We start from the raw sequence: 13,625 nt of genomic DNA on the forward strand, positions 1-13,625 counted from the left end.
GTTCAAAAAACTCATAAAATATTAATGTCTATAAAATGTCTAATATGCCTTGGTTCTAGGACTTTTCCTTCAACAAAAAAAATGGTTTACACTGTTCAATACATTTGTCTAATATTTTGATAAATAAGTAAAGTAAATTTGATATGGGATTACTCATTCATGAGTACTTTTGTTAGATATCTGATTGATTTACTAAGGTCTGTATAAGTTTGTACTAAAGTCTGTATAAGATTGTAAAAATCAGTCATGTGTTAAAGAGACAAAAATTTCTTTTTTTTATTTTTTTTTTGTAATTTCTATTTTTTTTGACAAAAATTTCTTAAAACATAAGTTTACCCATAACATTGTGTTTATTAAGTTTTATTTTTTTCTAGAGCAAGCAACCATAAAAATTAAACAACTGGTTAAATGAGAACTGTTATTTTAGAGCACTGTACTGCCATTTCTTTAAAAGCTAAACTTGGTTAATGTAGAAACATCAATGTAATTGTGATGCTATTAATGTGCTCATATCTTCCAGGTATACAAGTCTATAAGGTAGAAACTTTGAAAGAGCATTATATCAAGCTGGTGTTTGGAAGTTGTATGGTAAAAAATATATTGGGGATTTATTTACCTGTTATCAATAAGATATGTAAAGTTTTATGTTACTTCTTACATTGGGGAACAATTTAAATGTATTTTTAAGTTAATGAGAGCCTAATCTATGTAAAGGTCAAAAACTTTCAGCCTTTCTTTAATTCATGTTTTAAATGTGATATCATATGGTGTTAGCTAATGTTCATGTGACCTCAAACAATTTATGTAAACTTTGTAAAATGATATTTAAAAATACAAAGATCAGCTTTAGAACTAAAACACTTAAGATTTATAAAGAGCCCTGCCTTACCTGAGATGAGGCTCTGTGTCCCATCTTACTACATGTGAGAATGACTATGAAAGCAGTAGGCCAGATTTTAGTTCAAAGTTATGTTCAAAAGTTTTTTTGTTTTTTTTTTCTTCAAGATTACTAGGATCTCAAACAGGGGATATAATGTATAACTCAGCCAAAAATTCAGGGTAGCTGTTACACGAACTAAGTGTTTTTACTCTTGTTAATTTTATTTTGTAATTTCCTTATAAGTGATCTAAAGATTCCCTGTTAGTGTTTTATAGAAGTGTTGCTTTAAGAACACAACATGGGTTAGTATAGGATAATACAGATCCCAATTAATAAAAGATAAATAATTATAAAGTTATAGACATTAAAGCCCAGTACTCTTAATATAAGGCTGTTAAAATTTATTTGCTGGATGTTTAAAATTTAGTTTTAAAATTAAATTTAATTAAAAGGGCCAGAAAAACCAATATTTGGCTCTTGCCCTCTGAGTCAGTCTGAATCCAGGGAACTGGGGACTTCTCTAAAGAGCTTTACAACTCTGGGCCACATAACCTCCCGATCAGGGAGACTAATGAGACCACTGGAGAACAAAAAGCCAATCAGTGCACTTGCTGTGAGTAGGAGGGTCATCAGAGAAGGGAGACATCCCTGGTGCTTCCGAGGGAAGCCACATGGTCAAGCAAGACCTAGACCCATCCTAGCGCAAATGGCATTAGCAGAACTGAGAAGTTTCCCCATAAATGACTCCCATAAAAGCTCAGCTGACTGTTAACAATAGATAGAAACAAAAGTCAGTTTGACTGCTTCATCTTAAACACTTAGCAAAGACAGTTAAAACCAAAATACAGCCATTCCTGGGCATTTTAAATAATAATAATGATGATAATAATAATAACAATAATAATTATTATTATTATTGTTATTTAAGGTATACACTTTATGTTAGCCTCCCAAAATAAGTAAGACTGGAGGCTACAAAGAAGGATTCTCAGACAGAAATGCCTGATAACTATAAAAAGAGACTATCAAGAGGAGCTGCCAGAGACAGAAGTTTTTAGTTTAAGGCCTACAGATATTCCTAACCTACACAGGTAGGCTTCGTGTTTGCTAGTATGATTATCCAGCCCTGAGTAACAGAATTAAAGGTTTCTCTATTAGACACAGAGCTCATACTAGTAAAAAAATTTTGCAAGATCAGATGACATTAAATTATTAAACTGTATCTTATGGGGAAGGACATCTGTAACACTAAAAGTTAAATGTTATGCTTACAGTCCTGATAACTGGGGATGTTAAAGCCTGGTGAGGGAACTTCTATACAGTGACACGTTCCAGCTGCTGCAACATTTACTCAGTACTCATGGTTTTTGTTTCTCTCATAGAAGCACCTATCCCCAGATGACTTTACAACCTGTTCTTCCCCAACCAGACTTCAAACCGAACTGACTTCTAAAAGGCAACTCATGTCCCTCAACTGACTTCTAAAAGGCAACTCATGTCCCTCACACCGTGCCCCCTCACGTCATCCTTTCTCAGCTCAAAAGAAGCCAAAATGAGTGACACCTCTCTTCTTACAACAATGGAGCCAAAAATAAATAGATTATCAATATAAGTAATTAATTAAGTCAGGTAAAATCAGGGAGACCGGTTTTGGGTGAGTTCTAAAAATTTGGAGAATGTTACCTGAGGGATTAAAATTCCATCAGTGCTCTTCCCCTACCCTATCAAAGATTTGAAAGGGACACATAAGAAAAGGGGGGAATGATAGACCCAACCTGATCTTTTATTAAAATTGGGAGCCATCTTGCCACAAAGCCATGAAAAGCTAATTTCGGCTTTACTATAAATTACTGCAAATTCTGAACCTGCTTGGAATGCCTGCCCGTGCCTTGAACTCACCCATGCCTGGCTCTCTGACCAGATAGCAGCCCTCTCTGAAACTTTAGTGACACCTCATAAATATTGGCCTTCCCTGGCCAGACAACGACCCTCTCTGAGGCTCTAATGGTCCTCATAAATTCTGATGTTGGGGCCAGCAAAAAAAAAAAAAAATGTAAACTACCATTAGTGTGATGCTTGTCAGAGTTCTGTTATCTGTAACCCCCCTTTTGTGTAACTTTCTGGGCTATAAAGCTGGGCTTTAGGAAAGGTGGGGCTGCTGTCTTGTTCCCGCCGTTTTGGGAGGGAAAGGCAGCCCGGCCGGTCGAAATAATAAGCTTGCTTTAATTTGATTTTAATTGGAGTCAGTGGTCTTTTCTTGCGTCCTGGTCAAACAACAAGTTCTTGCTCTATGAGCAGGCAGTGGAATGAATGTTTGTCATTTATAGGTCAAAACATTTGATTTTCATTGCAATACTCTGTTCCTTGTGTTCAACCACAGAAATCATGGGATAGCTATAATAAGGAATCAGAAGGGCACTAAATTGCTGCATCGAGGGCTATAGCCTTGGAAGGTCAACCAGTCTGCCTTGAACTAATATGATCAGAAACAAATCTATGTTGCTTTAAGCCTTGGAGATATTTGGGTTTTCTTTTCTGCAGCATAACCCAACTTATTATGCAGAGTTCCTTCTTTAAGTCTTTTCTGATACTAGGAATCAGAATACCAAAATTGTACTTTTGGTTCTGCTTCTTATTAAAATTGGAATCGGGCCAGGTGTCCCCATCTATAAGGTTGAAATAAAATCTACCTTGCTTTCTTTTCAGAGCTCAAATGAGACCATATGGGAAGATGCTTTGCAAAATAGGAAGTACTGTACGGATGGAAGCAATTGCATATTTTAACTAGGAGAGTTACCTGATATTGGTTTAACAACCACAATGCTCCGGTTTCCTGAAGTGCTGCTAATTTTTAAATATTGGGTTCAAGTGTTCTATGAGTAAATAAAGTAAGAACAAAACATAGCCACAATTTATCATTCCTGGATTGTTCTTTTTCACATTCTGTTTGAAAAATGAAACAGGACACACATTAAAAGATTTGTGGGGGTAGGGTTGGGAGGGTGAGCGATTTTTTCCCATTTGGATATGAGATGGCTTTCTAAGAGTTGAATTATAAAATTGACACAGTTCATTAGTTCAAGAGATGTTTATATAGCAACCATTATATGTGTGTGGTAGCCAGCCTTGAAGATCATATTTATGCCCACTTATAATCTCCCCTCCCCAATGAATAGAGCTGATACATTAACCAATAGACTGTTGTGGAAATGTCATAATGTGACTTCCTAGGTTAAGCTGTAGAAGAGATTGGCTTGTTCTCTCTAAATTATTCACTCTGAGGGTAGCCCTGTGCTGTTCTGAGGATACCCAAATATCCCTTTGGAAAAGGCTCCTGTGATGAGGAACTGAGCCCTCCTGCCAATAGCCAGAGGATTGCTAAAGCCCTCTAAGTGTGCCCTTTTGGAAGGCCATCTTCTGGCTCCAATCAAGCCTTCAGTTGACTGCAGCAGCTGCTGATATTGTAACTGCTACCTCATGAGAGATCCTCAGCTAGAATCACCAGCTAAGCTGCTTCTGAATTCCTGACCTACAAAAGGTGCGAGGTACTAATTATTTGTTGTTTTATGCTTTTAAATTTTGGATGATTTATTCTTCTGTCACAGATAACGAATAGAACGTATTGCCACACACAGAATGTGTACAGCCCAGGAGATACAGTGCTGGATAAAATAAACCAGACTTGTTCCTCCTGGACTCCCATTTCAGTGTGGGTGGAGAGACAGACCATATGATAAACAAATGAGATAATGTCAAATAGTGACAAATGCTGTGGAAAGGTCTGGAAGTTCAGAAATCCTGGGACAAAGTGTGCCTTTTAGAGTATTCAGAGATAGCTTCTTTGGGAAGGAAAGATTTGAACTCATTGATGGTTTCTTCATGCAAACACCCTTAAGCAGAGTGATCAAGGCAGAGGGAACAGCGATTGTGAAGTCCATAAAGCTAAAATAAGCTTGCTTTGTAGTTCAGGATCTATCAAGTCGGTGCAGCTGAAGTGGAAAGAAGGTGCCATAAATAGGAGACATAAATGCTTTCCAGAAGGTGCCTGTGCCCAGTTAGTCTTTTGGAGGTGGTATCACCCAGGGAGACTGTGGGTTCTGAGAAAAGATACAATCTGTTGTATATATCAAAAGCACTTTAGAGCCAGAATCTTACCCATGCCAGAAGCAGGAAGAACAAAGATGTCAATAGGTTAATCTTTGGTAAAATTGCAGACCAAGGAAGAATGCATTCATCAGAAGAAGAATTAGATATGAGGGAACCTATAAAAAGGTCAGAGATCCAGTGAGACATTTCCCAAGTACTTTCTGTTTGGAGGAAGAGGTACCCTGGATCAAAATTTCCCCTCTAGCCAACTGTTTTCAAAAGCAGGCGTTTGGGAGTCATCCTGATGTCATTAATCTTTGAATTGTAAAGTCATTATGTATTGAATGGTTTCATAATTGACAACAGTGGTTAAATGAAGCCAAAGGAGCACATGGAAGGGGAGCTATCCGATAGGATACTATGGTTTTGGAAAACTCCAAGAACAGATAGTTTCAGGGCAGCTCCTACCATCCTCTCTCTTCTCCACACCCTCCTCCCCCTCCTCCTCCTCCACCAAAATGAGGCAAAGTGCTCAGAGCAGAGGAGGGTGGAGGTGATGAGAATTGAAGGGGTGGGGGGACAAAGAGGGTAGATAAGAGGCGTGGACACATGGGTGTGTACAGGAAGGCTTCTGGGGAAACTTCAGATAGTAATAACAGGTTTTAGAGCTATGCGTTTGTCTCACTCAACCGTCCAGACTGAGAGCAGAGTTTTAGCCAAAAGGAGGCAGAAGTTTAGTTTTGGAATGGCCTTGTGCATTAGTCTTTTGTTACTGTAACAAAATACCAGAGGCTGGATAACTTTATAAAGGGACGGGGTTTACTTAGCTCAAAATTCTGATTTTTTTTTTTTTTTTTTTTTTTTTTTTGCTGGTGGAATTCTAAGACAGCACATGATACTGAATGGCAAGACAGGGTGTGTGTGGGGGGCGGGAATATTCTGGTCTCCCTCCCTTTTCTTATAAAACCATCAGGATTCAATCATGGGGACTCCATCAGGATCTAGAGAAATCTCGATATACCTAGCCTAGTTATCTCATTAGATCAGAAGCCAGCTTGTCACAAGTTATGAAGGATTCATTTCTGTTTCCTGTAAAAATATCAGGATGTCTGTATGGCCTGGCCATTAGTTGATGTTGTAAAGCTGATTGGAATGCCTGCCCGTGCCCTGAACTCACCCAGGTCCGGTTTTCCCTGACCATATAACAACCCTTTCCTAAACCTTAGTGACACCTCATAAATTCTGGCCTTCCCTGGCTGGATAACGACCCTCTCTGAGTCTCTAAGATCTCCATAAATTCTGATGCCGGGGCCAGCAAAAAATGTAAACTTGTGTTATGCTCTTCAGAGTGTTGTTATCTGTAACCCCCCTTTGTGTAACTTTTTGGGCTATAAAACTGGGCCACAAAGAAGCCTCGGGGTTGTCCTTGGCTCCCATGATTTTGAGGGGCAAGGCAGCCAGGCCGGTCGAAATAATAAGCTTGCTTTAATCTGATTTTAATTGGAGTCAGTGGTCTTTTCTTGCGTCGTGGTCTAACGATCTCCAAGTTGTTCATGGCAATGAGTTGTCTTAGAGTGTACCTTCCTACTCTCATGCCCAAATCCCAATCAAGAACATAGGCTTTTTGTGGCCATACTAATTTTCCCTGTTCTTGGATCAAGGAGGGAATCTCTTTTGTTTTTCACTTGGGACAGACGGGAAGGAGGGCACATTTCCATTTCATTGGGACCAATTTTTTCCTAGTTTCATCACTGCTCAGCAAGCAATGTTAAGATAATAAATTGACCCAATTAACTCCTTTCCGTGAGGAAAAGAATGTGCCCATCAGAGGAGGTGGGTATGTGATCTACTTGTGAATTATAGTTCTAAAGCACATGGATTGCTTTCCTCTGGTTTGCTTATGTGTTTCCTATGAGTTGAGATAGTATACAGGTACACAGTGTAGATAAAATCAATGTTAGAATCCATAGAGCTAAGGGCCATGTTAATTCACTGTAGAGAACAATGCCTATGAATTTGGTTATATTCCTTTCTGAACACATTTTCAGGAAATTACTATTAAGAAAAATCAGCCAGAACTTAAAAAATAAAGCAAAAGGGTGTCTACATGTCCTTCCAATAGCCTCGTTTGTCATGCTTACCTCGTTGTTAGTTTATTTTCTATATTGGAGTATGTGCTTATGTAAGTCTCTGCTCTTTATGAACTTTTTAGAGACCAGACATTGAAGATACACGGCAACTTATAGATGTCTGTCTGGGAAAAATATACCCACAGAAGTTAATGTACTGCAAGATACTAACCAGTTTGGTATCTATTGAGCAGGTGAATTCATTTCAGCATTTCTTTGACATTGAATAAAATCTCCATTTCTTAAATTCTCCTTTGAGCCAGTTTGATCATTTTATTAATTTCTTTGTTCATTGATGGATTGATAAAACCTTAGATAGGTGTTCACTCTGCATTTGTATCAGTCCTGTGTTTAACTTTTTGAAAATTATGCTTTCCCATCACAACACTCCTGTTTTACCTTGTATTTGCATATTGAATAAATAGTGCTCCCTCTGATTGTGGCATGTTTGATGTTTGTGACGTGTTGAATCTGAGAATGTTGAATCTTTCAAGGTACTGGGAACTTCATAATAAATCTTAATCATATGCTGTAACACAACACTAAAAATCGTGTATTTAAGCTTCTGGTATACCCATGTTTTGAAACAACTGGAGGAGGTTCATCCATGTCTGAGATTACAGCCTGAATTATGGATGTTCCTGGCGACTGCTTAGTATGGAGACTCTCAAAGCAGCAGCAAAAGCTGAGGGAGTCTGAGATAGGGCAGCAGGAAGTTCTTGACCTGGTGGCTTGAACTTGGCCGGAAGAATGAGATGTGTTTCCTGTGTTCCTGTTTAGAATTTATAGACTAATTTCCCCCAAAACACAATAATGATTCATTTCCATGAATTACCCACAACCTACTTGAAATACTTTTTATGCAATAGTATTATTTTCAGTATCTGTTCACTGCAAATGTTATTTCAGATGCAATATGAAAAAAATAATTTTTTGGTGGGGTGGACCTGGAAACTAATCCCAAACTTTTAACATTGATTTTATAGGAAGTGCCATCTTTTTAAAAGTATTTTTTAGTTGTGGATAGACCTTTATTTTGTTTACTCATTTATATGTAGTGCTGAGAATCAAACCTAGTGCCTTACAGATGCTAGGCAAGCACTCTACTGCTGAGCTATAATTCCAGCCCCATAGGAAGTGATATTTTGTTTTAAACAACTAAATGGAAATGCTTCTGGGTAGAGGGGATATTCAGTTCTTTTAGAGATTGGGAATGGCCTAAGGTGAAGTTTCTTGCAACGACAAAACTAGGTAAATTACAAACTGCTTCCTTCCAAAGGAAATGGAAAGTTTGTATAAGTGCATGGTATGGGCAAGCACGTGGGGTGTGTGTGTGTGTGTGTGTGTGTGTGTGTGTGTTTTGTTGATGCTATCACACCTTTTAGTCGTCTATCACGTAAAGTAGGACACACATTCCAGGTTCCCACCGTCTCTGTGCACACCTGCCTCTTTTACCTGGTGCTGCAGGTAATACCTACGACTGTTACGAACAAAATAAATTTAAACCCAAAGTTAACTTTCACCTTTCATCCACCAAAAATATCATGTTCACCCCAGCTCCTGCCAGAACAGGGTTTTTTTTTTCTGTATTTATGAGGGAGGAAATTGCTTTAATGGACATGGAAGTGTTCACTTCCTTGTAACAAGGCTCTGTTCATGTTCTGAGTGACAGGTCATAGGACTGCTGCTATCTTCAAGGAGATTCTGTAGGGGATACGAATCATGTTAATTTAATAATGTTCTCTGAATATTCGACATGTTCATATTGGAAAATTTCTAAGTTGGTTCTTTGAGCACAGTGGTGGTGGTAATGTCTTCTTTTGGCTTTTATTAAGGGTTGTTGACATTTTTTTTGGGTTTCTGTTCCAGGGAACTAGGGTTATAAAAGGCCAAATTAGAAATCCATGACCAATGGATAATGTTTAGCCATAACCAGGGAGGTATGTTTTCTGGTAGGAATAGAACTAAATTCTAGAAGTGACAAAAATCATATTGCAGAGAAGAAACAAATTATTAGAAATTGGACCACAAGAAGTAGAACAGTTCAAGAGCTTTAGTTCCATTGCTCTTAAAAATAGCTTTTACTTGTTCCTTTTAACTCCTTTGTAACTAAAGTGTCACCAAATAATCTTAAAGAGTATATAGTTTCCTATCTGTAAGGCTGTACCTCACTAAAGTAAGTTAGCTATTCCTGTAAGGTTGAACAACAGGTTATTTCTACTAGATTTGATTTTGCAATGTGCCAATGAACTTTGGTGCATAAATTTTTCTCCCATGATGTCTTTAAGGTGGATTCCTTCAAGGCAAATTGGTAGGTCAAAGCTATGAATATTTATGACTCCTCTTACAAATGACTGCCCAGAAAGATTGTATCAATTTGTAAGTCACCCAGCTCTTAGTGTGTATCTTTTTTTTTATTAGTTGCTCATGACAATACAATGATCTTGACATCTCATACATTTGAATCAAATGGGGTATAATTTCTCATTTTTCCAAGTATAAAGGTTGCAGAATCACATTGGTTATACAGCCACGTATATACATACAGCAGTACTAGTGTCTATTTTATTCTGCTGCCCTTCCTATCCCCCCTTCCCCTCCCCTCTCTTAGTGTGTATCTTACTCATTCTCTCTAGGATGCTGATTGAGGATTGCATTAAAACACACACACACACACACACACACACACACTCACACACTCACACACAAACTTTAAAAATAAAATTCACATACAAGATAAGAGAGTCATGTTACCTGAAGTTAAAAAGTGAAGACTAATAATTTCCCCCTTACATTTTTGAAAACAGCTTTTCTTTCTGAGAGCAGCCACTAAAGCCACCTCTTCAGCATTGCCTGGAGTGTCCTGCTGATACCCCAGTATGGAAGATGAGATCCAAGGACATCTAGTTGGGACGAGGGCAGTGGAGGGTTGGACTTTGGAGTCACACATTGATGCACTTGGAAAAGGCTGAAGGTAATGACGTTATGCATTTCAAAAAGGCTGCAGTGTCTATCCAGTAAAGCATTAGGCAGATAAAAGAGGTATGACATTTACCTGGGTGAATGAAACATCAATGTAGAGAATGGATGGCTGTATTTGTCCAGTCAAGTAAGATATTAAAGATCCCTTAATTGAGGTTATTTTTTGTTTTTGTATCCGTGCTGGGATCAAACCCAAGGCCTTGCACATACTATACAAGGATCTAGCCCAAGAGATTTTAACTCTTAAAATATGGGTCAAAATTCATGCATATTGACTTGTGGAGGATGATTTCCTCATCACATCTCTTAAGTATCTTGCTTATTTGCTGGGTACAATGGTGTGTGACTGTAATCCTAGTGGCTCAGGGGGCCGAGGATTGAGAGTTCAAAACCATCCTCAGCAATTTAGTGATGCCCTAAGCAACTTAGTGAGACCCTGTCTCCAAATAAAAAATAAAAAGGACTGGGGATGTGGCTCAGTGGTTAAGTACCCCTGGGTTCAATCACTGATACCAAAAACAAAAACAGAAGATCCGCAAATGAAAAAAAAACAACAACAAAAACTTGCTTATTTGATTATCCCTCCCTCCTTCTTTTCCTCCCTGTCTTCCTCTTTCTGCCTTTTAATTTCCCAAAGATTTGAAAGTAAGGTACACATGTTATTATATGTGATCCTTAAATCTGAGAGTATACCAAGAACAAGAACAGCCTCTCTATTACCACATTCATTGTTTCCCTTTTCTCTTTCTTTATCTCCATCTTTTTATCCATCTATGCTAGCTATTTTTGTTCTTTTTTGTTTAGAAAACTCTGAAATACATTATACATATAGAAGAATACATAAAACTATGTACAGGGCTGGGGCTGTAGCTCAGTGGTAGAGCGCTTGCCTCACAGGTGTGAGGCCCTGGGTTCAATCCTCAGCACCATGCAAAAATAAATAAATTAAGTAAAGATATTGTGTCCATCTACAACTAAAAAAAATTTTTTAAAAACCCAACTGTGTATAGTATGAAAGGTCACATAAATATATATTTTATGATTTTATTTGTATTGTATATATGAAGTAAATATATTTATTTTATTTTATTTATTTTTTTTTAAAGAGAGAGTGAGAGAGAGGAGAGAGAGAGAGAGAGAGAGAGAGAGAGAGAATTTTTAATATTTATTTTTTAGTTCTCGGCGGACACAACATCCTTGTTGGTATGTGGTGCTGAGGATCGAACCCGGGCCGCACGCATGCCAGGCGAGCGCGCTACCGCTTGAGCCACATCCCCAGCCCAATATATTTATTTTAAATGACAATAAAGCAAGTAAAAAAATGAAACCAGAAACCATTTAGGGGAAGTAGTAGTTATCTTAACCATGTTAGAAATCAAAGAAAATCTTTATACCCATTGAGCCTCACTCATGCCAGATGAATAAGTTCTAGAGATCTGTATGACATAGTGCCTAGTACTTGTTTTAAGGTTGCATGTTAAGTATTCTTTTCACAAAAATAACTAAAAAAAAAAGGAGAAGAAGAAATGCAGTAATCCTAGATGTACCAGGCTGCTTCCAGTCTTACAAAGTATAATGTTTTGCAGTAAAATTTTATAAGTAGAAGCACACTCTAAAACAACATAATAATGAAAAGTACAGTATAGTAAATACACAAACTGGTAATATAGTCACTTATTATCTATATCAAGTATTATATACTATTTATAATCATATTGTATAGTTGTGTATGACTGGCAGCACAGTAGGCTCCCATATACTGCATCACACAGCCACACGAGTAAGGCACTCCACTATGACTTCATGATTTTACATTGTGCTATGACTTTATTTTTTTTTAAGAGAGAGATAGATAGATAGATAGATAGAGAGAGAGAGAGAGAGAGAGAAATTTTTAATATTTATTTTTAGTTCTCGGCAGACACAACATCTTTGTTTGTATGTGGTGCTGAGGATGGAACCCGGGTCGCAAGCATGCCAGGCGAGCGCGCTACCGCTTGAGCCACATCCCCTGTGCTATGACTTTATGACCATGGCAATGACACTAGTTAATTGAATTATTTCAATCCTATTATAATCTTATTTATCACATATGAAACCCATCATTGACCAAAACTTTGTTATATGGCAGGTGACTGCAATTCCTGAAGTTTGAAGTTTGGGAAGTCCAAGATCCAAGTGCTGGGAGATTCATATTCTTAGGGAGGGGTCTTTTTCTGGTTTGAAGACAGCTACCTTCTTCCTGTAGTTTCATATGCTAGAGAGACTGATCATCTCTCTTGCATCTTTTTTTTTTTTTTTCCCCAGAAGAGTAATAATCCAATTCAGGTCAGAACTGCCTTTATGATGTAATCATTCCCCAAAGCTCCAATTCAAAATACTATCACATTATTCCTGGGACTTTAACGTATGAATCTGAGAGGGATACAAACATTCAGTCCATAGTAAACTCCAAAAGTTTATTAGGTATCTCAGATATGCCAAGATTTTTCTGGGGGTTTGGATTTGAAGACACTTCTTCTCAAAGAACATTTCAAAATTAATTGGAAGGAAATGAATTCATAATGCTGTCCTCAAGTAGATAATGCATTGGTAATTGCTGACATAAGAGATGAAGATAAAAAATTGAAAAATGGAATATGTTCTTATAGTGAAAATGAAGTTCTACCATTGATCCTATCACTTATACTTTAGGTGATTATTTATTGTCCTTGTCTTCAAATATAATGTAAGAAAAATGAAATCAACAAAAACAACAACAACAAAAACCCCTCTCAAAACCTCAAACAAACGCTGCAAAGATTTATGGAAATTTTTGGATGTGAGGGATGTTTACTATCTTTTCTGTTGAATTTATTTATTTTTTCATACACATCTTTTTAAATTTAAATTTATTTATTATTATTCTAATTTGTTATATATGACAGCAGAATGCATTTCAATTCATAGTACACATATAGAGCACAATTTTTCATGTCTCTGTACACAAAGTAGAGTCACACTATTCATGTCTTCATACATGTACTTAAGGTAATGATATTCATCTCATTCCCCATCTTTCCTATCCCTTTGTCCCCTCTGTTTCTCTCCCTTCTCTTTTCCCTATCTAAAGTTCCTCCTTTCCCCCCATGCTCCCCACCATCCCCATTATGGATCAGCATCCACATATCAGAGAAAACATTTGGCATTTGATTTTTTGGGATTGGCTAACTTCACTTAGCATAATATTCTCCAACTCCATCCATTTACTTGCAAATGCCATAATTTTATTCTCTTTTAATGCTGAGTAATATTCCATTGTGTAGTATGTTTAGTATCTCGATGGTGGTGATAGTATCACAGTTTATACATCTGCCCAAACTCATCAAAATATATACATTAAATATGTGTAACTATCAAGCATATTAAATATACCTTAATAATGCTTAAAAAGAAGAAATAAAAAACATCAGAAAGCAAAAAAAATCAAGATTATTTTATATAAATTATACTTCCTAATTTTTGTTTTCCAAAGGTAATTTTTTTCATGAATGAATATTTTCAAGATT

This window comes from Spermophilus citellus (genome assembly GCF_964194105.1).
Source record: "Spermophilus citellus genome assembly, chromosome: 2".
Taxonomy (NCBI): Eukaryota; Metazoa; Chordata; class Mammalia; order Rodentia; family Sciuridae; genus Spermophilus; species Spermophilus citellus.